Here is a 9728-nt window from a genome sequence, read left to right as displayed (position 1 = left end):
TTGACGAAACGCCTCGAAGATCAACATGCAATGGAGGGATTTTTAAAGAGCAACCCTTACTGTTATTGCACAGCAGCACAGTAGAGTTTCAGGAACAACAGTATGATAAGGATCTATTTTTAGTCATGTTGAACAAGGGTTAAACGTTGGCTAGGCAACTGGGGAGAGCCCCCTGGCCCTTCCGTCAAATAATGCCACAGGGTCATTTACAGCTAGCTGAGAGAACAGACTTAGCCTCAGTTCAGTGACTACTCCAAAGGATAATGTTTCTGACTATACACTGTACCCTCAGTATTCAGTTTCCGTTCAGAATGGAAAAAGGCCCTTTAGCCCACCAACTCCACACTGACCACCGATCACCCAGAGAGTTGTGAATCTGTAGAATTCTCTGCCACAGTAGGCAATAGAGGCCAATTTACTGGATGTTTTCAAGAGAGAGTTACAGTAGATATAGCTCTGAGGGCTAATGGAATCAAGGAATATGGGGAGAAAGCAGGAACGGGGTACTGATTTTGGATGATCAGTCATGATCATATTGAATGGTGGTGCTGGTTCACAGAACCAAATGACCTACTCCTGCAAATATTTTTATGTTTCTATGTTTCTATGTTACTCCAGCTTTTAGTAGCATTGTCTTTTTTATATCATTATTTTTTTTAAAGTCTGGCATCTGCTAAGAACATTGGCATGGATAAAGTGGACCGAAAGATGCGTTTCCATGCTGTACAGCTCTATGACTTGCTTTGACTCTAAAATGAAGGTTGAGGAGTTTTCTGTTTGACTTTGGAGATGAACTCCTGAAGTAAATTGAGTGATTTATGGTACGGTAGTAAATGGCTGCTGGATAACTTTACCACTGAAGACTGACTTCCAATTTGAATATATTACAAACTGATGTGCAAGTGTGAATATATTAGCACCGTAAGACTGCTTACAACAGCCTTTCAGGAGATTCTTAAGCTGCATGCATCATATATTATACAACAAAACTCCCATCACTCAACACTGATGTTGGTGCCAAATGATTGTGTTCTGCTGCAGTTGTTCCTGGATTAGTCTGGCTAGTTCAGGCCTCCTTATTCATTCTGGGACAACTCACTTATGTTCTTTGCCCAGTTCTACCAATCTCTTTATGTGTAGGAAGGAACTGCAGATGCTGTTTGAGACCTGAAAGAAGTCTGAAGAAGGGTGTCGACCCTAAACGTCACCCATTGCCTCTCTCCAGAGATGCTGCCTGTCCCGCTGAGTTACTCCAGCATTTTGTGTCCATCTACCTTTTTATTTTCCTGACGTTTTATTGTATGGCAGCATCATTAATAAGGAAGCTGTGAAATAAGCAAAACGCTTTGCAGTTGTCTTTCTTCAATAAGTTTCTGTCTATGTCCATCTTCAAATTAAATTTATTTTAGTTTAGTTTAGTTTAGAGATACAGCTTAGTAGCGGGCCCTTCAGCCCACCGAGTCTGTGCTGACCAGCGATCACCTGTTCTATCATACACCTGAAATTTACAGAAGCCAAACACCATACAGACCTGCACTTCTTTGGAATGTAGGAGGAAACTGGAGCACCCAGAGAAAACCCACGGGAGAAATTACAAACTCCGTACAGCCAGCACCAGGATCAATCCCAGGCCCCTGGTGCAGTAAGGCAGCAAATTTACCACAGTAACACTGTGCTGCCTTATTATTCTTACCAATGTTATTCTTGCCTCTGTGCAACCTTGATATGCTAAGTATTCTTCTTGATCAATTCCTCTCTCTAATGTTTGATTACCAGCTTGCTCATTTTCCAGTACTCAAATCTATATAATAAAATTATGATAACAATCCTCAGAAACTCTTAACTTTGATTATATCAAAGTGCATTATGCCTTCTCTGTTACGTTCAGTCTTTCCAAAGTTGCAAATTCTATTTAATAGACAATAGACAATAGGCGCAGGAGTAGGCCATTCGACCCTTCGAGCCAGCACCGCCATTCACTGTGATCATGGCTGATCATCCTCAATCAGTACCCCATTCCTGCCTTCTCCCTATATCCTCTGATTCTGCTATCTTTAAGAGCCCTATCTAGCTCTCCCTTGAAAGTATCCAGAGAACTGGCCTCCACCGCCTTATGAAGCAGAGAATTCCACAGACTCACAACTCTCTGTGTGAAAAAGTATGTCCTCATCTCCGTTCTAAATAGCTTACCCATTATTCTTAAACTGTGGCCCTTGGTTCTGGACTCCCCCAACATTGGGAACATGTTTCCTGCCTCTAGCGTGTCCAAACCCTTAATAACCTTATATGTTTCAATAAGATCCCCTCCCATCCTTCTAAATTCCAGAGTATACAAGCCAGCCGCTCCATTCTCTCAGCATCTGACAGTCCCGCCATCTCGGGAATTAGCCTTATAAACCTACGCTGTACTCCATTAATAATAATAATGTCCTTCCTCAAATTAAGGGCCAAAACTGCACACAATTCTCCAGGTGTGGTCTCACTAGGGCCTTATACAACTGCAGCAGTTGTCTGTCTTTTCACCGTTTTATTTTTAGCTAGTTAAAGTGTTTTGGGGGAAACTGCCTTTCAGGGTCCCTACCTGGTCGGAGAGGCAGCTTTTCTCCGGGCTGCAGCTTCGACCCGTCCTCACAGCCTACCAGCGGGCCTGGAGCGGCGTTTCCTGTCGCGGACCGCCAGAACCTTGGCGGTGGCACAGCGCTGGAGCGCTATCGTTTATTTTATTCTTACACTTTGGCCCCTGGTTCCGGACTCGCCCAACATTGGGAACATTTTTCCTGCATCTAGCTTGTCCAGTCCTTTTATAATTTTATATGTTTCGATAAGATTCCCCCTCATCCTAAACTCCAGTGAATACAAGCCTAGTCTTGTACAGCATCGCGGAGCTGCGGGACTGTGGAGCGGCCAGCTACGGGCGGTGGCGACAAACTTTACACCGGGAGCCTGGGATCTCGCGACGAGATCGCCAGTTGTGGAGCTCCATCCGGCGCGGCCTTGTCGGCTTCGGAAGCCGTGGCCTCCAGTAAGGAGGCGGCTGTTCCAGGGTTCCCATGCCGCTGTGAGGACTCTCCCGATGCCGGAGCACTATCACCCGGCGAGAATGGCCAGGAACATCGGGCCTCCGTAGAGGCAACTGTGGAGGCCTCAATAGGCCCGAATATGGGTGAACTGGGGTTGGGGACTGGACTTTGTGCCTTCCCTCATGGTGGGAGCCATTGTGGGGGGATGTTCTTTGTGTTTAAGACTCTCATTGGTGTTATGTCTGTATTCTTTTGTGTACTGCAAAATGGCAAAAAGCATTTCACTTCATTACACCTCGATATACGTGAATGTGACTAATAAAATACCTTTGAACCTTTGAGAAGGACCTCTTTGCTCCTATACTCAATTTATTTTATTATGAAGGCCAACATGTTATTCGCTTTCTTCACTGCATGCTATACCTGCATGCTAACTTTCATTGACTGATGAACAAGGACCCCCAGATCCCGTTGTACCTCCCCTTTTCCCAACTTGACACCATTTAATAATCTGCCTTCCTGTTTTGATACCAAAGTGGATAACCTCACATCTATCCACATTAAACTTCATCTGCCATGCATCTGTCCACTCACCCAACCTGTCCAAGTCACCCTGCATTCTCATAGCATCCTCCTCACAGTTCACACTGCCACCTAGCTTTGTGTCATCTGCAAATTTGCTAATGTTACTTTGAATCCCTTCATCTAAATCATTGATGTATATTGTAAATAGCTGCGGTCCCAGCACTGAGCCTTGCGGTACCCCACTAGTCACTGCCTGCCATTCTGAAAGGGACCCATCAGGAATTCCTCTTTTGTTGTCTTCTTTCAAACTTTCACTTTCTGAAACTAACCATAAGCGCAACCATTCATGGTTATTTAGCTTAAACCTTGTATCTGTGAGCTTTTTATCGATTTTTTTTAAAGCAGTGCTGTTCGTTCGTTTCACGAGTGAAACGTGGAGCATCTTCAACAATACAGCTCACCCCCTCCATGACCAATGGGTCAACCTGAGGAGCACCTTCAGCAACAGACTAGTTCCACCAAGATGCAGCACAGAATGTCACAGGAGATCCTTTCCCCCTGTGGCTATAAAACTGTCCAACTACTCTCCCTTCTGTCGTGGGGTAGACTGACTACCCCCCCCCCCCCCCACCCCACTCCCCTCTCCCCAATCTTTGCACATCCCCAAACCTTTCCACTCATCATTTTAATTTCATGTGTCATGTATCTTGTGTTTTAGAAACATAGAAACATAGAAAATAGGTGCAGGAGGAGGCCATTTGCACCGCCATTCATTGTGATCATGGCTGATCGCCCCCAATCAATAACCTGTGCCTGCCTTCTCCCCATATCCCTTGATTTCACTAGCCCCTAGAGCTCTATCTAACTCTCTCTTAAATCCATCCAGTGACTTGGCCTCCACTGCCCTCTGTGGCAGGGAATTCCACAAATTCAAAACTCTCTGGGTGAAAATGTTTTTTCTCATCTCAGTCTTAAATGGCCTCCCCTTTATTCTTACACTGTGGCCCCTGGTTCCGGCCTCGCCCAACATTGGGAACATTTTTCCTGCATCTAGCTTGTCCAGTCATTTTATAATTTTATATGTTTCGATAAGATTCCCCCTCATCCTAAACTCCAGTGAATACAAGCCTAATCTTTTCAATCTTTCCTCATATGACAGTCCCGCCAACCCAGGGATCAATCTCGTGAATCTACGCTGCACTGTTGGCAGACCAATTTCCCTCTGGGGATAAATACATTTCTATCGTATTGTATCGTATCGTTAGAGATTGTATAATCTCTAAATTAAATGATCATTTGCCCCTTCCTGTAACAATATGATTTATTTTTGCTTCTTTCTAAAAGAATAGGTGCGACTGTGAGCAGAATTCCTAGGAATATTACTGCAGGCAGTGTAGATAAATATGAATATTATTTTCCATAAACTAAACCAACATCGACAGCTGTTGCTATTCACACATTCACCTCTCCCACATTAACAATTCCTACCACTCATTTGCTGGCCTTCACTTTATAATAGCTGCCACTTTTTATGTGCATCCTCCAAACAGGTGTTGCTTGTCATTGCGGAATTCATAACAAGCAAACGCAGTGATTATATTGGTACAATTCATCAATTGTCTGAAACAAAATGTCCGGAATTTATTCATAAAGTTCTTCGGAAAGAAAGGAAAAAATACTTTTAGATCTTCACAGAAGACAAAACACTATCTTTCATCTTGTACGGATGCAGGGAATGTACTAATTGCACATTATTTTACATATAAGATGTGACCACAAACTTTCTTCACTACTCAGCATTAAACTGTTAAAGACCATAAAAACTTAAGAAATAGGAGTAGGAGCCAAATCATCTGGCCTTCAAGCCTGCTTCACGATACGATATGATAAGATACGATAGAACGTTATTTATCCCAGGCGGGATATTGATCTGCCAACAGTCATAAAACACAAGATACATGATACATGAAATTAAAGTGACGAGCAGAAAGTCCAGGTTTGGGGATGTGCAAAGATAGGGGGGGGGGTGTGGAGGGGAGTCAGTCTACCCCACGACAGAAGGGGAAGGAGTTGTACAGTTTGATAGCCACAGGGAAGAAGGATCTCCTGTGACGTTCTATACTGCATCTTGGTGGAACCAGTCTGTTGCTGACGGTGTTCCTCAGGTTGACCAGTGTGTCATGGAGGGGGTGAGCTGTATTGTCTAAGATGCTCCGCAGTTTGAGGAGAATCCTCCCCTCCAAGGCCATTCATCATGGTCATGGGTGAGCTTCTACCACAACACCATTTTCTAGCACCTTTTTCAGATTTCTGGATTCACTTAACATTCAGGCATCTAACCTTCTCTGCTTTGAATGAACGCTCTGAATAATTCCTGTGATTCACTATGCTTTAAGTCAGATATTCTCCTCATTTCAGTCCTGAACAGCTGACCGTTATACTGAGTCATGTGGGAACGAACTGCAGATACTGGGTTAAACCTAAGATAAACACAAAATCCTGGTGACGTTTCGGGTTCAGATTGGAGAAGGGTCTCGACCCGAAACATCACCTATTCCTTTCCTCCAGGGATGCTGTTTGACCCGCTGAGTTACTCAAGCTTTCTATGTCTATTTTCGTTATCCTGAGTCTGTGCCCCTTGAAATTTTTCTGCTCCTCAGTCTGGGGAAACACCTTCCTTGCATCAAGTTAGTCAAGAAAGTGTGGTGACTTTGTTTCCGTTCTGCTGAACTCGAATTAATACCATCGCAGTTTATTCAATCCCTCCTGCAAACCCTGCAACCTGCTTACAAATTCTACACTGCACCTTCTCCACAGTCGATACTTATGTTCTTCACTTAGTTTAGTTTAGGTTAGTTTATTATGTTCATGTGTACTGTGGTACAGTTAAACAATTTTTATTGCATGTTGCTACCCAGTCATCATTACGCTTTTTGATATCTATCTACATCACTGTCTATATGTCTTGTTGCCCTTTCCCCTGACTCTCAGTCTGAAGAAGGGTCTCGACCTAAAACGTTACCTATTTCTTTTCTCCAGGGATGCTTTCTGTCCCGTTAAGTCCCGCTCCAGAACCAGGGTTCACAGTTTAAGAATAAGGGGCAGGCCATATAGGACTGAGATGAGGAAAAACTTTTTCAGCCAAAGAGTTGTGAATCTGTGGAATTATCTGCCACAGAAGGCAGTGGAGGCCAATTCACCGGATGTTTTCAAGAGAGAGTTAGATTAAGCTCTTAGGGCTAAAGGAATCAAGGAATAAGGGGAAAAAACAGGAAAGCGGTACTGATTTTAGATGATCAGCATTAGTTCAAAGGGCTCCTACTCCTGCGCCTATTTTTATGTTTCTATGTTTCTGTTACTCCAGCTTTTTGTGTCTATCTTCAGTTAAAACCACCATCTGCAGTTCCTTCCTACACAGTAAAAAGACCATACATGATTACAATCAGGCCATCCACAGTGTACAGCTACAAGTTAAAGGATATAGGGATAATTGCTCATTTCTCAGCTTCCCCCCAGTCTAGTTTCAGTAAAAACACTGAATCAAGCACTTGAAACAACTAAATTTTACCAAAAGTGCGTCACAGATCAACCACTGCGGGTTCAGTCATCGCATCTGCCTGTTCAAGCCCTCTAGGTCTCGCGCAGACAGAGACACTCCAGAAGTTCACGCAGTCCCGAGCGCTCGTCCAGAAGATCGACGCTGAACCTCGCGATCGCGGACTTTTATATGTCCCGGGACCTGAAGAGGCCGAACCACATGGGGGTGGTCTCTCAATAACCCAATTACAGGTATTGATTAACCCCATACATAACAGACAGCTCCCTAACCCTATAATACAACAGCTTATAAGAAAGAAAACTCTCAAAGGAAGCTAGCAAGACCAAATATTGAAACATGTGCCCTGAGATTCAAACAATTTCTCCAAGGCTCAACAGTTTGACCAATCATCAATTAACAGGATGACCGTCTTGCAACATTATTTATACTGTTTACAATGCTTTTGCAGCAGCCCAATAGAAATGATGCATTTAAGGTTAGTTTGCAAAACCACTATACATGTTATCAATTTAAGAGAGACATGGAGAACACCTGGACCCCTTACCATCCCGCATATCAGTCTGTATCAAAGCCTGTAATGTTCAGCTGACAAGGGTTAAGCAATTCTGACAAGCGCAAGTGAAGGGATCCTCCATTTTATGGTATCTTTAATTAGGTCAATATTAACAGTGTTAATGCCAGATGAAGTCCAACAAAGCCCTGATTAATGATAGTTCGAAAGTTCCAATGAGATAGATGGGAGATGGACACAAAATGTTGGAGTAACTCAGCGAGAGAGGCAGCATCTCTGGAGAGAAGGAATTGGTGATGTTTCGTATCAAGACCCTTCTTCTAGATGGGAGGGCAGAACCACTCTCTAGCTGGTGAGAGGATGGTTCTGTTTCCTGATACCAGTTATATCAGGCTTGGTTATAGCGGCCTTAGCTTCAAAGACCAGCACTGTACATTATCTGTACACCTGATTGGATGCACCCTAAGGCATTTTCAATATAACATTTAATGTGTTATGTGTCATTCCTAACTGTCACTGTATGTCATGTTGTCACTTGTGGGCGGAGCACCAAGGCAAATTCCTTGTATGTGAATACTTGGCAAATAAACTTATTCATTCATTCATTATTTCAAAAGATTTCTTTACTCAGATTCTGTCATAATGAAGGCTTTTTTACATTCTACATTTGCCTGTGGGCCTTCAGCCACTTGTGTATATGATGCCTTGATTCCCTTTGAAACACTATCCAATCTTGCACCATTTAAACAAAACTCTGCTTTTCTGTTATGTGTATCAAAGTGAATGACCTCACATTTATCACATGCTATTTCAGCTGCCATGTTTCGCCCACTCAACAATCCCAAATCTCCTTGAAGTCATTTTTAGTCCTCCTCCATTAAATACAAGTGGACACAAGGAACTGCAGATATTCAAACAAGAGGACATGACTTCAGAATTAAGGGACAGAAGTTTAGGGGTGATATGAGGGGGAACTTCTTTACGCGGAGAGTGGTGGCGCGGTGTGGAATGAGCTCCCAGTGGAAGTGGTGGAGGCAGGTTCATTGGTATCATTTAAAAATAAATTGGATAGGCATATGGATGAGAAGGGAATGGAGGGTTATGGTACGAGTGCAGGCAGGTGGGACTAAGGGGAAAAAAATTTGTTCGGCATGGACTTGTAGGGCCGAGATGGCCTGTTTCCGTGCTGCAATTGTTATATGGTTGTTATATGGTTATACTGAAATGTTCAGCAAAAAAACACACAGAGTGCTGGAGTTACTCAGCGGGTCAAGCAGCAACTTGGGAGACCATGGTTCTGTGACGTTTTGGATCGGGACCCTTCTTCAGACTTCAAACTAATGCAAAAACCTGCCTAGTTTAGTTTAATCAGTAAACTTTGAGGGGTCAAGGAAAGAGCATTCACGTCGCGGCCCTGTTTCCTCCAATCTTTCCACCACCACGCACAAGAAGCACAAGAAGCGACAAAACAGATGCCATTGTATGCAGATGCCGAGAAGTGTGTTCAACTCTGGTTGAACAACTTCTAATCTTGTGTGTGGACTCGATAAGAAGAAGTAAACTTGATCTCAGCCAATTATTTATATAGATGATTGCACATAGTCGTTTAATCAGGGTAGGGAAATCAAGAATCAGAAGACATATGTTTGTGAGAAGGGAAAGATTTAATAGGAAACTAAGGGTCAACATTTTCACTCTGGGTGGTGGGTATATGGAATGCGCTGCCAGAGGAGGTAGTTAAAATCCTGCAAATGTATTCCTTGGAGAACAGGGGGTTGAGGTGTGATCTTAAGGAGGAGTATACACTCATGAGGGGAATAGATAAAGTGAATGAACAGTCTTTTATACACAGAATAATCAAGAGCCAGAGGATACCACCAGGGACCCCTCACGATTGGCAGCCCCGCCAACAGTCTGTTTGTTTTTGCATCTTTTTTTATTTTTAGTGTGTGTTAAAAGTTTGTGAAAAATGTTCTCCAGTTTGTTTTATGTGGGGGGAGGGGGGAGGGGGAGGGGGAAACTTTTTTGCAGTTTCTTACCATGCCGGAGATGCGACTAATTTTCGGATCGCATTCTCCGGTCGCTCTGCGGCCTACCATCAATGAAGCTGGAG

The sequence above is a fragment of the Leucoraja erinacea genome, chromosome 3 (genome assembly GCF_028641065.1).
Source record: "Leucoraja erinacea ecotype New England chromosome 3, Leri_hhj_1, whole genome shotgun sequence".
Taxonomy (NCBI): Eukaryota; Metazoa; Chordata; class Chondrichthyes; order Rajiformes; family Rajidae; genus Leucoraja; species Leucoraja erinaceus.
The sequence above is the reverse complement of the archived record's forward strand: the minus strand, read 5'-3'. Positions refer to the sequence as shown.